The sequence below is a fragment of the Calonectris borealis genome, chromosome 3 (genome assembly GCF_964195595.1).
Source record: "Calonectris borealis chromosome 3, bCalBor7.hap1.2, whole genome shotgun sequence".
Lineage (NCBI taxonomy): Eukaryota > Metazoa > Chordata > Aves > Procellariiformes > Procellariidae > Calonectris > Calonectris borealis.
This window is the reverse complement of record NC_134314.1, coordinates 89,458,728-89,480,689: the sequence shown is the minus strand read 5'-3', so window position 1 is coordinate 89,480,689 and position 21,962 is coordinate 89,458,728. Positions and strand designations below refer to the sequence as shown.

The 21,962-nt window shown below is 38.7% G+C and overlaps 1 protein-coding gene across 1 annotated transcript in view; it reads left to right on the top strand.

Annotated features, from left to right (window-relative positions):
- Positions 1–21,962, top strand: part of SMYD3 (SET and MYND domain containing 3) — a 437,259-nt gene that overhangs the window by 304,293 nt on the left and 111,004 nt on the right. The window lies entirely within an intron of this gene.

The window sequence follows — 21,962 nt, the reverse complement described above, 5'->3', positions numbered from 1 at the left end:
ACAGAAGGCAGGAAAAACTTCCAGACATCTCCAGTTACCTCCTTGGTGAGGACAGTGCTTTTGGTTCCTGCACAGCAGAAGGAGACAAAAACATGTCTAGGCTTTATAAAAGGAATCCCTGAGTACATATGTCAGTAGGTTGGATTGGATTCAATATCCCAGAAAAGTATTGGTCAAAGGTCTGCTGCTCTCAAAAGACCAGAACGATTTAATTAGAAGTGAATCTGCCCTTTGCCCAGATTGAGGCGGACATTGAGGTCACAGGTGCTTGTACATAAACAGCCCAGGAGGAGCGAGGAAGAGGGGCAGTCACGGGTGACTTGCCTCAGGTCAGAGTATGATGAAACTTTATCAGATTGACTCTGCTTCTTCTCAAAATGTCAGTCAAAAGGCCTGCCCCTTCCAGGGGACTCTTTTGTGAGTCACAATGGCCATAAGCACAACCGGCTCCTCTAGGGGTGGAGAGATGTCCTGAAACACCTTACGCGCAACTGTGGATAAAAGACCTAATGTACTAAATTTGCACATATAATGCAAATCTGAAAATCACAGCAGGACAAAACCACAAACACGTATAAAGTCTCGGTTGTATCAGTATCCTGGCAAGCAGAGTCCAAAAAAAGAAAGTGGCCTTTGTTCAGCATACAGCCAGCTTCTCTGTTACGCCCTAAAATATTTGTATCAGTAAAATTTCTCCAAATATCGGTAGGGATTTCTGCATGAGCAAGGACTGCAAGATACGGTTCTACTAATGTCTATACCTTTTGAGGTGTATCACTGCTTCATTCTGTGTTCATTCCAATACTGTGTTCAGTTTTGGGCCCCTCACTACAAGAAGGACATGGAGGTGCTGGAGCGTGTCCAGAGGAGGGCAACGAAGCTGGTGAAGGGCCTGGAGCACAAGCCTTACGAGGAGCGGCTGAGGGAACTGGGGTTGTTTAGCCTGGAGAAGAGGAGGCTGAGGGGAGACCTCATCGCGCTCTACAACTACCTGAAAGGAGGTTGTAGAGAGGTGGGTCTTGGTCTCTTCTGCCAAGTAACTAGCGATAGGGCAAGAGGAAATGGCCTCAAGTTGCACCAAGGGAGGTTTAGATTGAACATTAGAAGAAATTTCTTTACTGAAAGAGTGGTCAGGCCTTGGAACAGGCTGCCCAGGGAAGTGGCGGAGTCACCATCCCTGGAGGTATTTAAAAGACGTATAGATGAGGCCCTTAGGGACATGGTTTAGTGGACATGGTGTGTTGGGTTGACGGTTGGACACGATGATCTTAGAGGTCTTTTCCAACCTTAATGATTCTATGAGTGTATGATTCTATGATTCTGTGGGGTTTTGTACTGATGGTAGCTCTCCATAAGCCAGGTGAAGTATGTACCCTTAAGAATTTATGTTGGTTGTAAAATTTCTTGACTGAAATGCAGTATTTCCTGTGAATTATTACTTAAGCCTTCCGAAGACTCTTGTCTTACATTACGTTTCCTAAATTCATGGCAAAAATGCTGTACTTTTTAGGCATCTATTTCAAAGGTCAGCATGGAGTTCTGTCTCAATTCATATATAAGAAAGAAAAATAATAATTGCAAGAAAGCATTGCTTTCCATTGGCTTTTCCATATATCTACTTCTTATTTTTACTTCATTTACAGCGTAAGATTTCAGGGCATGAAGCCAAAGTGGACCTTTGCATCAGCTAGTCTCACTTGTATATAGCAATTTCTTAATTATCACCTAGCTTTTCTTTTATTGTGCTCCTTAGTTTATACGGATTGCTTTCAGTAAGACAGCTAAACTCAATATGAATGTGCTTGGACATTAAAAACCTGCCTGTTAATTTCTTCCCAGGTCCTCATCTTTACTGTTAAAAATGTACATCATGTAGGAATCTGAAGGCACTTGGTTTTGGCTTCTAGCTGCTGCTGGTTCTTGCTGCCTACCAAGAGTGTGAAGCCATGCAAGACCTTTGGCTCTAGAGAGGAAAAAACTGTAAATATGATTTGAATGCTAATTGTGCTTTAGTATTTTAAGACATCTCACTGTAGGCCTTATGAGTCTTCTATGTTGTTGCATTTCTGTGCTGGTATGACATGAACAGAGAGAATGAAATCATAATTTCCCTTGTGCTGGGGGCGAATATAATTTATTTTTCTTCTTATTATTGGAGTCTCTTAACAGGAATTAAGACTCATTGCTTTAAAGACGCATGCATTTAATAACAGGGATTTGATCTGTTCTGATCTCAGTGCCCATATGTAGTCTCCTACAGATCAGAAGCAGTGCACAGCTGCAGATACTTGTGCACATGAAGTGCCTTACAGGACCACTGCCTAACTGCATACATTTTACATGCTTTCCTTCTGATACGGATCTAAAGCTGCCAACAACAGCGTGGGAGCAGCAAAAATGAAAAGGAAGGGAGGGAATGTTTCCAATAAAAGTCTGCCTCCCTTGCACAGTCTAAGTGACAGTAAGCATTCCAGCTTTGAGGGCTTTCAGTTGGCATTGTATGCAAAAATATTTCAAAGTGGGGAGAAAAAGACAAATATAAAGAGGGGGAGGAAAGGACTGCGGCACCACTGGGCTTCATTCAGATTTGCAGCCAAGACTGTGCAGAGGGAAGTGATGACAACTGCGGAGTTATATGTGCGTAAGAGCAAAGTTTCCCACACGTGTTCTCATCCGTATCACGGTTTGGGGTGCTTGGTAATGGAGGCTTGGGCACCAGCCAGTAGGGAGGCAAGGCCAACCACAAAGTTCAGATCTGGATCCAAACCTCTGCATGTTTGGAAATAGTTAGCCCTCTGGTTTGAGATTTTACTCATCTTAACTATGCACAAAAATAAGTAAGAAATTTGAACAAAGATGATTTTCAAGTTGCAGCTGTAATACTACAAGCCCCTTAACAGTTTTGATTAACAGGGCATTACACAAGATTTTGTTGTGGGTTTTATTTTATTTTATTTTAACAAATTTACTTTATATATGACAAATACTTTGTCATTTGTATTGCATTTCAATCTCAAATGAGCCTGAAACGAGGTTTGGAGTAAATGCCACTTCTGCTTCCGCATTAGATCTTGTGCTTTAGGGAGGATCTGGTTATCTGCAGGAGAGAGTGAGCTCCCATCCTACTCTAAAACCAGCTCTTCAACCCTGCTGAGGAAGAAGAGACTGTCTGGGAGCCACTGTGCTGGCAGTGGTGCGGCAGCCACTGGCCAGTGTCACCAAACCAATGGGTCCTGCTGTGGGCTGAAATGGCTGTATTGAGATGCAGCATGTTGTAGGGCACCACTGCCTTTTGCTAACCAGCCCTCCTTTCTGCCTGGGAGATCTGATATCTACCCCATTTCTGGGGACTCTGCTGCTATAAGCATAAAAATAGACATCCTGTGTTCATCTTCCTGACCTAATTGCATGAGGTGGAGTATGCAGAAGATGCTGGAGACTGCTTAATTTATTTGAAGTTGAGGGAATGGCTTTGGTTGCTGGAGTTGGTATGGCAGCTGCCTATAACCTTCTCCCTTTTCTCTTGCACTTCTGTTGTGGCACGAGCTGCTTAGTTCTTGGAGGTGCTAGAGTGACACTGCTTCTTGAAAGAGACCCGCTTTTGCTAGAGCTTCACTACCTGAAATCCTAAAAGGGACTTCCTCTGCACACTGGAGTTCTGCCTGATACGGGGCCCAAAGCATGTCCAGCAGCTCCTTCAGAATGAGAGATGCTGGAATTGTGTCAACCTCTTTTCATTTCATTCCATCTGAACCACAGATAAAACCACCATTGATCTATTTAAACAATCTCGCATGTGTTGATCAGACTCTGAAATATGCATTTAATACTATAGCTACAGTGATTAATGACATATTATATAGAATGGACAGATTTTGAAGATACGATTTGCTTTGTTGTTGTTGGTTTTGTAACAAAAGAAGCTAGTGGCCCTTTGTAAAAACTCATTAAGTAACTCAGGGAGACTCCTAAATGTCAAATGTCTGTCTTGAAAATAAGACTGTCCCAAGCTCCCTTATGTCCTGGTGGTTAGGTCACATTAAGCAGACAACTGAGCAAACACACTGCCGAAGTCTGACAATAGCTAGGTACTTGGGAGGAGTCGTTCATGGTTTAACATTTTTTTTAAGCGAGCATAATCTTTTTAATGTAAACCAAAGGTTTTTTCCCTGGTCATTCAAAAATAACACATCTAAGTAGTCCTCATGCTGATCCTAATTACACTAACTACTGATTTTGGATTAGTGTGTTCATTCCAATACAGACTGTTCACGTTAAGATGCAGTTGGCATCAAAATGATCCTATCTTATGACTACTACTGTATATGATATAATGTAATTAAGGAGTAATCCCTTTCAAAATTGGTCATTAGCATTAGCTAGCAATTTGCTAAGTTTGCTTCAAAAGGTTTATGCTATAGCTATGGTAAGCAATAACTAATTTCATGGGGATTTATTGCTATTAAAAAGTATAATCAATTTATAATAGCAATACTTAATTTTTTAAAAAGGCTGTAGGTTCGTTGAGTGCACTCAGATTACTTTACAATGGATAATTTTCTGGCAGATGAATAATTCTCTGCTAGTCAATTCAGTTTTGAGTTCTCAGATTTAGCACTTCAATTATGCATTCTTCATTTGTTTTATTAATTGTTTGGTTATATTTGACTATGCTGAACTATACATGCATGCATAATATATGACATATTATTCATGAAATTTTCCAATGTGACAGGCTCTGGTTACTCATGAGTAATACAGTATCTGTCACATAATAAATAGAGTAAAGCGACTTTATGTAAGCTTGTTCTAAGTTCTTAAACATAATTATCTGAATTGTTGAAAGGAAATAAGTGTTGAAATTGCTCCAATGCACGATGTAGTAATTTGAGGAGAGAAATTCTTATGCATCAGGTAGAACTCTCCTAAATACATTTGTGACAGGAACAAATGAGATAAATGGAGATATTCTGTACTTAATACCAAGGTTGAATCTGGCTGAGATTGTCATGCCAGCCCTTGCTCTTACTAGTTAGCGGTTCCTTCTTTCTGGGCCAAATTATCTGCTGCTGTAAATCTCTGCAGCTTCATTAACTTCAGTAGAACTGGATCAAATTACATAGACATAGAATTTAGTTGTGAAGAAGGATTTATTGCTGCTGTGTGAAGCTGAAGTTCTTGCAGGATTGGCCCTGCATGGTAGGAAACACGACTGATGAATTCCACGAGATGCAGTATGCTGGAAAGCCTGGTTTCATGTATCCTCTGGTCATCAAGTGCAATAACCTCAGCTCCCTCTCCGTGCCTTCAGATGCAAATATTCTGCCATGGAAATCGAAAGGAAACCTGTCTTGCCTTGAATCAAACACAACGAAAACATTTTAGTTTGCTTAATGGCCAAGGCTCATTTCAGGTCGGTTTGAGGTCTGTGTGGCTGGTGTGTGCCGCCCTGGTGCCTCCTGGGAGCTGCGTGCGGGTGGTTTGTTCCCTCGTCCTTCACTCCTCCTGTGCTGCCTGCTCCCCAGTTCTCCCGGTGCACAGAGATAATTCTGAAGTTGTCAAGACAGTGAGAGTCTGACCGCAGACTTTGTAGGGAGAGAAGGTGAGGTGACAGTCACTGGAACTACAGCTCCCATCAGGCTCCAGTGCTTGAGGATGGCAAGTTTTACATGGAATTTGAGTTATTCTTCTTGAAAAGTAGCATTACATAGGGACTCAGGGAAATATATTCCAGCACTGACCTTAAATGTTTTGAGGCTTTAATGTCAAAATACTTTTGTTTGAATTGAAAGTACCAGAAAAAACACTGAAATTTTCAAATAAAAAAATTCACAACATTTCATTCTGTAAAGCATTTTGATGAAAAAAAAAAAATTTTTTTCATGATGTCACGTGGGTCTTGTTTTTACATGGTAAAATATTTTTCAGTGATTTCCCACATGATGTGGGGCTTCTGTATGCACAGAAGGAGAAATCATGTTAGCAGATAAATTTTGCCACTTACTGAATTCCGTAAAAAGCATACCCACCTTCTTTGAACTTCCAGAGTAGCTTAAAATTATTTTTAAAATTTCCAAATATTTTGTTAAATCCTCCTTCTTGTTGCTTTTTTCCCCTCTAAAGCCTGTATTAGCATTACTACTTTAGGACTTTTACCAATTGTTTAAATTCCAATAAAATTTTGAGATAGTTCAGCCTTTAAATAGATAGCAGAAATTAATAGAGAAGGATGATTTAAAGTGAAATCACAGAAATCATTAAAAATTACACTTTTGTTATCTGTTTCTGGTGGATTGTTATTCACCTGCAGTGCAGTCAGTAACTTCACAGGAGAAAACCAGACCTCAATAGAAAGAACATCAATCAACATGTCAAGGACAACATTTCTCCAAATTCACAATTTTTATAAGGCTCATATGCTCTGGAGAGTTACTCCAGCTTCATTAAGCAGGGCAAACACAATATAATAGTTCTTTCCTGGGTTTCTAGAAGAGAACTAGAAAATTGTATCTGTTCCTTTCCTTGCAAATCTTAAAAATTTATTGAGAGAGGAATGCACTACTGAAAATAGTTCATTTGTGGAGTAGGTTCTACAGCAGAGAAAGATTTCATGTTCACAATGTGATGTTAATTTTGGTTCCCCTTTTGGATTGTGGTGTTTAAAGACAATCTGACAACCTTGAAAACTAAATATAAACAGCTGAAATTCATGTGCGTTCATTAATACTGGAAGTTAGTTTAGAAAAACTTCAGCCATATTATGATTTCTTGAAATGCTACTAATATATGCTTTTACTTTTGTTATGTTCTCTTCTGGTAGTAAGAATTAGATTCTGCTTTCATTTATTACAAATGCAAACTACTGACTGTGTAGTTCATTTTCTAGCATGTAAAACTGCAGTTGAGTTGTGGCATCTAGTTTTGCCTTCCTGGTGCAATACAAAAAGAAATCTGACTTCCCAAGAAATTTCTTATATGCAAAGGGAAATTTGGAATACTCTAAGAGTGTGAATTCAGTGGCTTTTTATAATCTTCTTTATTACACACTCCATTATAGAATGACACAGAATAATAATACTTTTTTTAGGCAGAAGTACGTTAAGCTTGTAGAGCAGTGAACCACAATTCAGTAGAAAAAGTTCTGCATCAAAATTCATTGCAAACATAAATAGGAATATCTCCGTTGACTCCACTGGCATTGTGCATTTCAGGAGACAGAGTGGTCTAAGGAGTCAGTACCTCACACAGCTCAAATGAATTTATGCTTCCCTTTTAGTCTCATTATATTAGATATATGATTCAGCTTGCATCTGTGCTTTGGTTTTCATGCTATTGTATATCATTTCCAGTGACACATAAATATCAGTTCATCCAGTATCCTGACTTTTCTGACACAGGTATCTATGTGGCCAGGGAGGGTTTTATTTTAGAGAGCACATTGTTACATTAGTCATGAAGTCACACAACAGTACTGTGTCTATTATTTTATGGAGAAGTATGTACAAATGAAATGCACTGTTAGTATTGAATAAGTAAGCTTCACTGTGGCAATTTTTATGTATGGAGAGTATGAGAGGAGATCTGTCTTTCTGTAACATCTGAATAATAATCCTGAAATGTACCAAATACCTAGTAGAAATGTGGTTCCTGGAGCTGTTCTTTTATACTGAAAACTGAATACAGTCTTCTGAGATGGAAGAATAAAATCAGCATTCAAAGCATATTTGTGTTAGGGCTGTTAAAAGATTTACTTTCCATTCACTACCAGCATTTTTGCTCTCACATTTCTCATCTGTTTACCTACAGATTCACCAAAGGGCTTCATTGTGTGCCCTCTTCCGTCACACAAATGTGCTGGCTAGCAGAAAACCAACAAGAACATTACTGCATTGATTTTCTTTCATGCCTGCAAGCCATGAAGTTTCCATGATTAATATAAATCAATATTTGAGGTAGAGCAGAAGGTGATCTGCATAACTGCTGATGAAAGAGAGAACACTGAAACTTTCATTCACACTGTTATTTGTAAATACTTCTCTTCAGAGGATTCCCACCGCACCAGGCTTTATAGTGTGAAGCCTGAAGTTTTTAGTGTGATATTGGCAGAATTTCCTCAGCTGTGACCCCCTCAAAAGATTTTAGCACAAGTAAATTAAAAAAAGAGCTAGAACTTGAGCTAGATCCACTGCTTTCTTACTGCTTGTTAGAGGGGAGATGAATAGAATAGAATAGAATAGAATAGAATAGAATAGAATAGAATAGAATAGAATAGAATATTTCAGTTGGAAGACACCTACAGTGATCATCTAGTCCAACAGCCTGACCAATTCAGGGCTGACCAAAAGTTAAAGCATGTTATTAATTTGTCCAATTGTCCAAATGCCTCTTAAACACTGACAGGCCTGGGGACCCCCTTGGCTTGGAGACTACCTCTCTAGAAAACCTGTTCCAGTGTTTGACCACCCTCTCGGTAAAGAAATGCTTCCTAATGTCCAGACTAAACTTCCAGATGAAGGCCGTTAAATCGTTCCCTAAAGATTGAAAGAGTTGTGTACATAGTGATGATGCTGGGCTTTTTGCAGGCTAGAAGATTGCAACCCTAGCTATCCTCCAGCTTATCTGGTCTCCTCTGTAATAACAGGAGGCCCCGTTCACTGGTATTTCCTTTTTGCTTTCCTCATGTAGGATTCTTTTCAGTCTCTTTTTTACTAACCCTCTATAAAGAGATCAAAAAACAGCAACTGTGAACTTTGAAATTGTAACTAATAAGTTAATCTGTTAAAGGTATGTGTTCATATATTACATGTATACAAGTAAGCACAGTGTCAGTGTTATACAAGTGATAGGGGGAATGAATTTTAGTTGAACTCTTTATAACTACTATAGACGTGATTCATAGTTCAAGTTTCAGCTAAGAGTCCACTAGAAGTTTTATTCTTTCTGTGCTCTTTTTTCAGGAAAAAAGAAGCTATTGCTGTGGACTTGATAATCATTTTAAGGCTTAAAAGGATGTGTACAGAGTTTGAAAACTTAGTTATTGGTTTTCAAAATGGAAGAACTCCAGAGCGTGGTTCTCTCTCACATTTTTTTGGCTGCTTCTACAAATTCTGCATAGAAAACTGGCCTGCCACACATGTGGCATAATGTGCGTTAGAACACAGCTTTGCAATACTTCACTTTGCTCACTGTTAATGACTGGCTTTCTATCAACAAATCCACCTTTTAAAAGCTTCACATTTTAAGCGTATAAGTAGCTCAATGAAAACAGGTCTCTCTATGGGCTAGTAACTGAGCATACTGGAAGTAAATAGTGGTTCTGTATCTCTTTAGAAAGTTTTACATTACTTGAAGGAAAACTGTATTACAGCTAAGCTAGCTACACTTTTAGGGATACATACGATTTTTATATGTCTAAAGAACACGTCATAGTAAATGGTCTAATCAATATCACAACCTGTCTTTGGACCTGGATAAGTATGTGAAATGTCAGCGGTCACAATGATAATCTTTGGCAGTTTGTTGTCTATGAAAAATGTCCAGTCTTAAACAAACAACAGTATTGTAACACTTTGTATAGAATCCGCGTTTCAGTGTTTAGGTATATAGTTTTAAAAGTAAAGAAATGAAAAAGGGGAAAATGGTCACATCCAGCCTATCTACAGCATGAACTGAGACAGGAAAGAAATAAGTGATTATATCTTCATCAACTTTATGCAGATGTGTGTATAAAAGAACAATTTTGGTTCTTTGTTTCTTGGTGTTAGAAATGGATGTTTGGTGCAAGTAGGATGCATTATTAGTAAAGTCAGGCTTGTATTTTTTGATAGAATTAAGACTGAGACATGTAGAAGGTGAATCCTTGCAAGCTAATACTGCATCCAATGGTGTGGATTGTGAAATATGCAAATTATATATTACTCCAGGTACTGATTTCCTTTTAATGCTAAAAATTTTTTCTCTGGTAGCTCTTGTACTTATGTAATTTGTGTGAGAGTTGTAACAACTGGTGCAGCAACAATTTTGTTTGTGCAGGATTGCTGCACAACTCAGTGTCCCAGAAACAAGTGATTTGCCTGAGACAGATACAGGTCACTGGTGACCTGATGCAGAAACGAGGTTTGCGTAGGTCCCAGCAGTTCACATCAGTAGTTTGACCACAAAACAATTTCATTGCTCTTGTTCTGTGCTTGTCTTTTGATACGCTGGTATTCATCCCTGCCAAATGCTTGTCAGTCCAGTATTTTTTGAATGACTACCTTGTCTTCTTTTTTTGAATAGCAGCAAGGACAGGTGGCTGCGTAGTTTCCAATCAAGAAAGAATGCTAATGCATTATACAGAACTTCTGACTTGCATTTAGTAGCACCATGACATGTTATAACAGCCTGCCAAACCCAGCATTTCTTATAAATCATATTTCAAGGGGCAAAACTATCCACCTGTCACAGCTGAGGCCTCTGCGAGGGTCAGTGTTTGAAGATTACATGATTTGCTCCATCTTGTAAAGTACCTTTTATGATAGATGTTTCCTTTTTCAATGGACGAAATAAGATAATTTAATATTTTCTTCCTGCTGCCCAACCAAGACAGCACTGTGCCCTTTGCTTTATTTCTGGAAACACTCTATTGTTCTTTTGCAAGAAGAAAATCCATTTCAGGGATGGTGCTTGAGTAATCATTGGCAACATGCCCGCAGTATTGACATTGTCTCATCAGGACTCTGCACACCTGCATGTCCATGCAATGTCTAAGCTTATTTAGCAAGACATTGATTTTATATAAGTTTGTTAAGTACTGACTGTTTTTACGTACTTATCTTTGTGGTCATACAGATAACCTGGAGCCTAGACGTATCATTGGCAGAAACACTATAAAGACTGATGATTTATATCCTGACGAATGGTGGTGCAATTTCTAGATGTAACATAAGTAACTACATACTAGTTCTTCACTAGACAGTGATGTGTGTCCAGCAACATTAAATCAAATGGGTAAAGTGATTTTCTGATGTAAAACAGGGAGTGTTTGTTTCAGAATTTATCCTCAGGCCTTTGGGTAAGGAATTATTCATCGTTTTCAGTTTTCAGAGGATCATAACAATAAATTTGCTTCTGCAATTTGACCTGATTAGCAGATCTCAGCACAGAAAAGTTTTTCTTTTTGAAGAGGTCAAGTCATTGGAGAGTTATTTCTGTCTTACAAGTGAAATGAGCAGGAAGGAAGTGTCAGCACTCTGAGGAAATGTTCAGCCATCTTAGAGCTTTATACATTTTCCGTTACATACTGTATAAGAGATCTGTACAGCTCTATGAGATACTGTTTGACTTCATGGAAACAAGAAAGGCTAAATCCCCAGCTGGTATAAATTAGCTTTGTTTTACTGAATCAGTAGAGCTATGCACTCACTTTACACCAGCAGACAAGCTGGGTGAAAATGCACATTAGAAAAAGGAAGCTTATGTGCATGTGGCTGTTACTTACTATGTGTCTTAGTGGAAATTATCAATAATATAATCCCAGTGGCTCCAGGGGATACATTAATAAATTTTAAAATAGAATGAATTTAAAAAGTAAAATAAATTTGAAAATAAAAAGAGGATTAAAATAAAAAAGTAAGGCCATAGTTGTGCACAGCTGCCACTGGAAGCACAAACCTGGTATTTTATTTTATATATGACTCATTCTGTAATTTAATTCAAACTTTGGTGTACATTAGTTTTGGGCTTAATTTATTTAAGGGTAAATTGTATCTCTTTTTTTGATTGAATCATACTGCTGCTTTATGTGATCAAAAATCCTCTGTGGTGATATTGCCTAGTTTCTGTCACATTGCCTAGTATTATTTCTGTAGTGCATAAATTCAGTACTTGGATGCTCCTGCATTTGCACAAAAAGACTTAGAGAAAGCATTAAAACCAAAGGAAGGGGGGAAGGAACTGTTGTCACTTTCACTTGTTTTTCAATGTGTTCTTTAGGATTAGTCTCAATTCAGTCGTCTTCATTCTTCCCAAGAACAGGTGGGGAGTTTTGAGGGTTATACAGGGAATATTGTGTGCAGGCAAAACAAGGTCACGCCTGCCTCCTTTCCAACGGCTCATTCCTCAGACCACTCCCAAGAAACATCTCTCGGCAGCGGACTCAATGAATTGTCTCAACAAAGGATGTTACTCAGCAGAGAGAGATACCATTAACTGTATGAAAGCCAGTTACATCTAGCAAAGAGTGTTTGCTGCAGTCCTCATCATTGCCCTACCTTTTGGACGGATGCACGTGTTGATTAACTAGAGAGTTGACGTGAGGTGGAGTTCACTAGAAAAAGGAGGAGGTTGGCACAGATGCAATAATAAGGAACAGGACACAAAAATAAAAAATGTGTGAGTGCATACATCATGAATTAATAGTAATAAATCTATGCAATGAACTCCATGTGTTCAAAAATGATGAAAAAATACTTTAAATATTTTTCAGTTTCCCTATAGAGTTATGCTTTTCTTATGTCAAACCTTGATCTACAGTTCTATGGAGGGAAGAAGCGTTTGCAATTTTAGAACAACCCCTTTCACTTTAGATTTAAAACAGGATGACAGAAATATAAACATTGTATTAACCAATATTGATGTCTCTTTTCTTTTGGAGGGAGAGGAACAAAAGTAATGAGAAATCCTGAATTTAGTTTCAAAGCCAGTCCCTTCACCCTTATTCTGAAAGCTTAGTCTTTTATGTGAAAGAATTGCCTTCTTACATTATTGAGTACATAAGTCAGTGACAAATCTTCCACTGAATTAAATGGAGCCACAATTTCATCTGAAGATATCAAAACAGATCTTTATGTGTGTGCTCATTTGCTTTCTGTTTTAACTTAAATTGAAAGCTTAAGAAGTGCATGGTATGCTATAAATTTTCTAGATTATGCTGAGGAGCGGATTAGGGATTACAATTTGGCATGCACTTTAACAGGAAGAAACTAAGCTGTTTAACCCTTTCCTGGAATATTTTGGATCACTTGCTTGATCTTCTCTGAAATTCATTGCCTCTACTAGAGATCAGTTACTTCTGCTTAGATTTTGACCTATGTCTCGTCTGCATCATTTCTCAGTAAACTTACGGATAATGTTCGTGTTTGTAAAAATGCCACATAAGATGCAAGTGGGACTGAATTCCCACAAACAGTGATGGCTGTTGTTTGTAGCATTCTTAGCAGAGGGCTGCGTTGGTGGAAAGTCAAAGCAATGTAATTCATTCACACCCAGTCTGGCAAAGAGCAAGCATAATATGTCATTTGGGAACTAGTATGCAAGCAAAAGAATGTTTTTATGTGATGGACAGGTCTGTACAGGTGTTTAGATCCAGCTGACAGCTACAATATATGCTAGGCAGGTGCTTCTTTTCAGGAAAGAGAAACATAAGCGTTTTACCAGATCACATTTATATTCTGTCTGGGAGTCCTCCTGCCTTGAGAGAATCCTACATGCACCTTCCTGTCATCTGAGGTTGTTGAGTGAGCATCCTTGACCCATCCTGTGCATGTATAACATAAAGTTGTCTTTTTAATGTATTTACACTTAGCTGAGACATGTGCATTGCCCCTATAAACTTGCCCAAGTGAACTCAAGCAGCGTAACTCTCGTAGCATATACGCCAGTATAGGCTGTACAAGCTCACCTGCACACAGCCAGCTGGCCAGTATCACAGTTCAGCTGCTTTGGCTGCTATTAGGATTGGATTGAATATTAATTGTTGAAATTAATCTGACTTGCTTAGATGCGCCTGTGTGAGTTGCAATCCAATTGTTTTGTAGATATACTGTGAAAGAACCTGAAGTGGGCTACGTTAGACAACTGTTAGAAAGAGTCTGCCTCCTTGCTTGCTTAGAGCATTCTTGGGAAACATTTAAATCAAAATCTTGGTCTAGAAACACCATGGTAGGCACAGATCCAGATGAAATACTAAAGGTCACTAAAGAGTGTCCTTATTCTGTTATTGAAATTGGGATTCTGGTCAAGTCTTCTATTTTAGGCACAAACTTTACAACTCGCAGTTAGATGGTAATAATACAGTCATTATAATTGCTAAACTAGCTATGTATTTAGAGGATGATAACTGTTAGTGAAGGTAATAGGATAAAATAATGAGCAAACTCTACAAATTCAGGATTATGGGGATTGCATTATTGCTGTAAATGCAGAAATAGCTATTGTCAAAGATAAGGAAGATTCTCTGAAGGTATATTCTATCTAATCAAAACATTTCCCACATGAAAAAGTAACAAAAGCAATGAAGTGATAAAAGCAACATTACGCTATACAAAGATGTGATATGCAGACAAAGAACCGCTTTAGAAGGAAGGTTTCCACTTATGAAAGACAATTATGGCTGTTTGGTCCCCTCAGAGTTCATTAACAAACACTTGGGAGCACTGATTAGGGCCTGTATCTTTGTTTTTCCACTGGCATAACAGAAATAATTAATGGCAAAAATATGAAAAGATTGACTAAGAACTTGGTATTAGTTTTTGGGACATATTCTTAGCTTTCAGCTAATTAAAATGAAACCCTGAAAAACTCTCCTGATCCTCAACAGTTGAAAATTTTCTCTTTTATGTCATTTGGAGACCATTTAACAATACAGATATCATAAGGGAATGGTGGAATGGTTATTTAATTTGTTTACTCCCTTTGCTGAAGAACTGGCTTTTAAGACCTTCACTAATTTTGATCCTTACAGAGCTATAAGAAGCCAAAAGCATTATTTATTTATATTTTTCCTGTCTGTTATTCTGTTGAGGCTTCAGAGTTTGGGCAAAATAAGAAAAAACTCCGATTTAAGTTTTTTAAAATAAAAGAAAACCAAAAAACTCCTTAAGATCCTGCAGTTTTAAAACGCACTTGCTTTTGTCTGTTCCTTCCATTATCAGTATGTCGTTTCCCATGGTTCATAAATTTCCAGTAAACCTCAGAGAAATATTCCAAGACCACAGATAATATTTAAGACCACAGTAAATTAAACCCAGCCCATAACGATTATTAATTATTTTAAGTGCTTCCTCTTTAGGCTTCATTTCCACTATTGGCAGACTGGGTTTGAGAAAAGCCAGTGATCTGAATACCAAGAAACACTTGCAACTTAAAACCAGGGAAATTAGCAGAGTTATTTCAGATCTAAACTGCAAGCAATGTCAGTCTGTTTTGCTTCGTGGATTTGTCTGCAGCTTCCCACATGGGATCTGATTTAAGGACCTGACTCAAAGTCCCCTAAGTCAGCAGGTTCACCATGGACTTTGGGGGACTTTGGCACTGCGCCTCCAAACTCTAGACCTGTTCTCACATCTTCGGATATTGCTATGAGTAGAGCCTATCTTCCCAGAACCTGTTGCTTGTGGATGGCACATGAATTTTTGCCAAAGCCTTCTTCCATACCCTGCCATTCCCTGTGGTACCATTTACAGCTTGAGGGAAGGACACACTTCACATCCTCACAACCATAAAATAGGTGTTGGAAATAAGAGTATACCTGCAATTAGGGTAAGCAGGATAGTTGTTTCCTCAAGAACAGAGAGTTCCCTATCTGTAAGGTTATTTGGAAATTACTCACATTGCTAGGAAAAGTCAAAGCAAATAATGAGTCAAGTTTAGGTTAGGTGTGGAATTACAGAAGGAGAAAAAATGTTACGCAAGGGAGAAAAAAAGAAAGCATGTGATCAGGTATACCTGTGATTTAATTCTGTGTCTTTTTTAGGACATCTCACTCAGGTGCCAGAGCTGAGGGCGCTGTCCTTCCTCACACACTGCCCCGAAACGTCACACCTCAGCACCTCACCTGAAGAACGGCTTGTATAGCCAAAAACTTGTCTTTTTTTTCCCCCTTCACACTGTATCAGTTGTTCTAGGGAAAGGCATTAGCTTTACTTACAAACTTTGCCTTGCTTAAATACTTAACCCATCGGGAATACAGTGATGCCCCTACTCAGCCTCTGAACTTACCCTCTTCCTTAGTCACCATGTCTTAGTTTTGGCTGGAATGACTTTGGCTGTCCTTAGATTGTATCTGTGGAGTGAGCTGCCAAGAAACCGCCCTTCCCTTGGAGCAGCTTCTGCTCTGAGCTCCCCTCCCTCGCTTTCTCTTTTGTTCCTTTTGCCGTCCTTCTTTTCAACTTCCTTCCTAGATCTTTTTCAATAGGAAGGCGGCCTGGGGACCTGCACTAAAGAGAGACGCGAAGGATCAGTGTTTCCCTCCCCTGCTAGCTGTGGCTGGGCCCTGGGATATGATATGCAAATCTCGCAAGGGGTACGCTCCCTCCTTCCTTCCTGTTTGGGGCCAGGATTTTCCCTTCTCTTTATCTGGCTGCTTTTAACTTGCATTTCACTTGTATTCTTTAATTAGCACATTCCTTCTAGCTTGGCTGGCTTTTTCCTGTTTACAGCATCTCCACAGTTGCTACTCAACTCTATAAATCATACACTTCGTGAGAAGTACTCATTGTAAATATGCGTGTTACTAGACTCATCAATTCTAGTTCACTGGGAGCTTTGAGTATAAATTCTGTATTACATATTAATAATGCAAAGAATAACTTAGTACTGAAAGTGACTTCCTAAATGGCCTTCCTTTTTACTGTGTTTGGGGGTGCTGTCATACCTGAGAGGGTATTTCCAAGAAAGAGAGTAATGCCCAAATATATCAGGTGAAAAGATGTACAATTTAACTATATTGAAAATGAAACTCATAATTTTGTAAAGAGGAGTAAGTGGCAGAGGGTGAGAACACTGCTGCTTAAAGTTCTCACTTTTTATGTTACTTCTCATGAGGAAGAGGAGAGGAGAGGAGAGGGGTTATGATGTAACCCATTAAAAGTTTGCAAATAATAGTATAATGGAGAGATGGAAGGAAGGAACAGGAATAGGGTAATGCTTTCCCCTGGAGGGCAGTGTGTCCACTTGGCCAGGCCAGAGGTACAGTGTGACAGTTCTTTGCGATAAAGGAGCCTGTGCAACGTTAGTTGATGTACTGCTCCAATAAGTTCTCATTTAAAAAATTTCAGCATCAAGCAATGGACATGTGTACAATCTTGTGTAGTGAATTTTAAAATACTTTTGGATGGAAGATTATGTAAAAATGGTAGATGGTTTTATACTGCTTAAACGATACATCAAGATTATGGACAGGTCCTAATAAAGTCTCTAAAGTCTTTATGTATGAGCTAGCAAATCAGAAAACGAAATTATGTCTCAGAATGGTGGAATCCTTTTGAAAGTAAATTTGATCTGTGATTATATAAGTTGATAAATACATTACTTACATAAAATGTCCAGAAATACATTCAAAATGTGAGGTGCCTTTCCACTCTGTAATAGTATCACACAAATCATAGCAAAGTGATTAAAAGCTCGGCGTGTGTCCTAAGCAAGAGCAGAATTTGGCTCACATTACTTCTGCAACTCAATATGAGTAGTATATATACATCAATATCAGTGGGAGAATATGAGACCACCACTGCAGTGTTGAGCTGTGATTACCATACAGTGCTATGAGAGATCCTGGGTTTAGGAACTGTGTTGTAGCCATGAATGTCAAAAGAAAGAATTGAGGTTTGTAGGCTGAGGTAGTCTTTTGTTAGACCATCTGATATAATTGGAAAAATGATCAAAAGCTTATCTGTTTTTTCCTCTAATATCACTCTTATGAAAGATACTACTTTTTTCCTACAAACCTTTGCTGTTACATTTATCTTTCTAAGTGTAGAGGACATACATTCTTATGTCAAATGTGCACTTTTTAATATTGATTACTTGAGAGATTGTATGTGGCAAAGGTAAAGGAAATAAAGAAGGGAGCTTTGATGAATGTGTAGCAGAGTTTAACTCAGGCAGACTTTCCAGGCTGTGTTTATTATGAAGCACAGATCTCTGATGTGCAGAGACTGCAGTGAAGTGGCTAGAACTATACCATACAGTGGCATGAAGCTACATACTAAAAGGTTTAAACTGAAGTTTACAGATACAATTTTGAGGCAATTGCCAAAGCTGGAAAAGAGGTTAAGGTTTTCTTTTTCTCATTCTGAAAAACAGAATACTCCGTGTGATACTCCAGTCTTTCTTTTTGTGAAACACAGACTGCAACATTTCAATCCCAATTCTTTCCGTAAGGGAATGATTTAAGGCTGAATTAAAACATTATCTTTTGCAAAGATATATGCTCTGGATCTAAGAGTGCAAATGCAGAAGAATTTATCCATGTCCCTCAAAACTTTTCCAAAAGTGCCTCTGCTAACTTGACCATCCCATCAGTAGATCTTTCTGCATCTTTTCCCTGAAGGTTGAGAAGTGCCCAAAACCAAAAGATTTTTGATAAAATAGATTGCGACCAATTGCTTTAAACTTTCTGTTCTTCATGTGGCTAGAATTTTTAGCACAATGATTTTAATAGCTTCAACCTGCACTTGCAATTCCAGCTCTAAACTCTGATACACTTGTATACTCCAGATGTTAGTCTTGCTGTGCTACACATGCCTTGAGCAGCCCAGATCTTCATGCAATGCCAACTAAATGGGAGACAGAAATATCTGAAGATGTTGGATTTCAAGCATGCTGGGCATACCGTAGCTTGACACAGATCACTGGCTGGACTCCTGTTAATTTTGGTGCTTTCTAATGTGTGAAATGTTAACTGAAAAATGTTATCATATGAGGTTTTGGCCTTTTATGGACAGAATGAAGGATCTGAAATCTGAAGCTTTCACAGCTCAGCTGAATGTCATATTTGCGTGCTGAGTGAATGAGAGTCAGACAGATTCACCTCCTATTTCCTAACCAAATTAATTTGAGACCTTAAACTTAACCATAGCAAACAGATTAAAAGTTCTAAGAAATAAGAATAAGCAGATCATCATTGAAAGCTTTGACGAAGAAATGTGTCAATGACGCAACTGAAGTAGGCAATTATCATGTGGTCCCTGACAGTTGGGAAGAATGACAGAAAAATATAACAAAACCAGAAAAATCTGCAAAGAAGATTTGCTCTGGATTTTGAAAGTTGAAGATATGTTTTCAATCCTGCCAGAAGGAAAGATAGGAAACAGCAAAGGTTTTGTGTGAGGTAGGAGGCAGACACAGTGAGAGGAAAAGAGAAAGTCTTTCATATTCTAGAAAAGAGACAGGCAATAACAGAAGAAAATAGCTAATGCTATGCAGAGAATACCGAAGAAAGTAGTAATCCTCCATTGCCTTGATTTAACCCTTAATATAATATACTGGGCCAAACTTGCCTTCTATAACTCTTCTGATTTCAGTGGAATTATATCCAGGACTGATTTTGTCAATATATTTCTCTGCTAAAACTCACTTTAAAAAAGCAAAAATGAAATAAAATTATTTTGTTGTTAAGTATCTGTATGTTCAAAAATAGATATTTAATAAATGTGTGTAGTTGGATATAACCAGTTAGAAACAAATCATTTAATGACTCCAGTATGAGTCTGTTGAAGTTGTTGTATTTAAAGAAGCTATCAAGCTCTTTATCAAGCTATCAAGGAATAAGCTGTTTATGCATGATATGGTTGTTACTTAAGCAGTGGTGCAAAAATGAAAAAGCTTTATTTGCTTCAATCATACACCTTTAGTGTCTCTCGGCTCCCACAGATGTAGAGGATCATTTGTAGCACTGTAGGTGTGAGCTGCAGCTCGTATGGGAAGGGAAAATAATTATGGCAATGTTATGTCCCTGCTTTACTGAGCAGTCAGGAATGGCATGGGAGAGCAACAGAGATGTCAGATTTGTAGAGTTTAGCTGTGATCCATTTTAGCTTGAGTAAAAGTAACTGTGGAAGAGAAGAGCAGAGAACACTAGGGAGCATAGAGGACAGCAATTTTTCTTAGTTTGTCAGCACACAGAATAGTTACAGATTTACTGGATTTGGCTGAGGTGGAGTTAACTTCCTTCATAGCAGAAAGTTGGTGCTGTGTTTTGGATTTGTGACTAAAACAGTGTTGATAACACACCAATATTTTGGCTCTTGCTGAACAGCACTTGCGCAGCCCCAAGGCTTTCTCTTTTTCGCACTCTGCCCTCTCCTAGTGAGTAGACTGGGGAGGGGACACAGCTGGGACAGCTAACCCGAATCAGCCAAAGGGATATTCCAGGCCATAACACCTTTCTCAACAAAAAAAAAGCCTAGGGTGGGGGTAGGGATGAGGGTGTGGTGTGCCTTCCAAGGTAGCAGTTGCTTGGGAGCCTGGCTGGGCTTTGGTTTGCTTGTGTGAGGTGGTGAGTGATTGCCTTTGCATCACTTGGTTTTTTTCCTCTTCCCTTCAGTTATTAAACTGTCTTTATCTCAATCCACAAGTTTTCTTGCTTTTGCTCTTCCTATTCTCTTCCTCATGCCACTGAGGTGGTGGTGGGAAGTGAGTGCTGGGTGGGTGCTTCATTGCTGCCTGGGGTCAACCCACCACATGGCCTTTACTGCACAGGTTAACGGACTATACGGTTCTGTGCTCTCTGATGCCTGTGATCTGATTTCCTTGATAAGTATATAGCCATTTGGCAGTTACATATCCTTAAACTCTGAGTCACTGAGGGTCATTTTCAATCAACCAGAACACCAGGAAAAATACCGTGCAGTTAAATGTCAGTGCCTAATGCTGCAGGATATACATTTGCATGGGTGAGTCATCCAGTTAACATCCTGTATTGTTCCTATGGAGTTGAATGAAACACAGATAGGAGTTTTTCCAGAACAGGTGCTTTTATGAGATAGACTGATTTCATAACCATTCAATAAATAAGTACATCCTTCCATTTTAACTGCCTGCAGCATTCAGAATTTCCTGTCAAGGTGATGCCACAACTGAATGCCTGTCCCTCACATTATTTCTCTCAATGTACCCATGCCACCATAAAGTGCAATTTAGTCTTTGAGGAACTATTCTTCACAGGAGGAAATGGTCATAAATGTGTGCCCTGAGGCAGAGCAGGAAGAGCAAGGGCACTTTGTGCCACAGCCAGTTAGCTGAGGTGACCGGCGAAGGACAGTCTGCAAGCTGAAAGGGTTATTCCTAGTGTAGGGATGAGGCTGGGAAGTCCTAGCGCAATAGCTGAGCAGTTAAAAATCAGATGGAAGGCAAATAGAGCAAGACTGAGAAAACGTTGCAGCATCATTCAGATGATCAGCGTGATTTCATCTCCAGTTTGCAATTTGTAAACTTTCCTTTATCGGTTGAGTTGTCTTGTCTTTCCTTGGTGACTATCCTGCCATGCGCATTCAATTAAAAAAAGTCTAAAACTTGAAATCAACACTGTAATAAAGAAAGGTAGCTTTGAACTTCATCAGTCATGAACATTTCTCAAACTAGCATTTTCCTGTGATGCTGAACAGGTAGCACCACCTGGCACCACTCTGCTTGCAACTTTTATGGAGAGCGAATGTATGTTATGGAATAGTCTCAGTAGTTGATACTGTAGTGAGTAGAAGGTGATGGCAGAGATGGGCCTTATATATCTCCTATCAAAACATAGACAGTTGTCTTGGAAACACTGATGTTCATCCTAGTGCTGCTTTTTTGTAGTGATAAATGCCTTTGAATGACTTTCTGGACTAGAATAAAATGGTCTACAATGAGGGTGGTAATGATGAATATGCAGGCAACTGAATTTTTTTTTTGCTTCGTTCAGTAGGCATTTTTAATACTGCTCTAGCATTCATCTGCTGAAGATGATTTTAACCCAGAAAATTGTATTTTTTCCCCTGATTTTTTGGTGTATATATGATTGATTGTTAAGAAAACAGTCTCCTACCAGCAGTAGTGGAAATGCTGTTTAATAGTATAGCAAATATTTCACGGATTATAATTTGTTTTTTACAAAGGTAATTACTATTAAAATATAATGATTATAAATAAAAATTAGAGGAAAAGTCCTTAAGAATGGGAGGGAGAAAATTCCTTTTTCAGAGAGCAGATGTTATTCTGCCAAA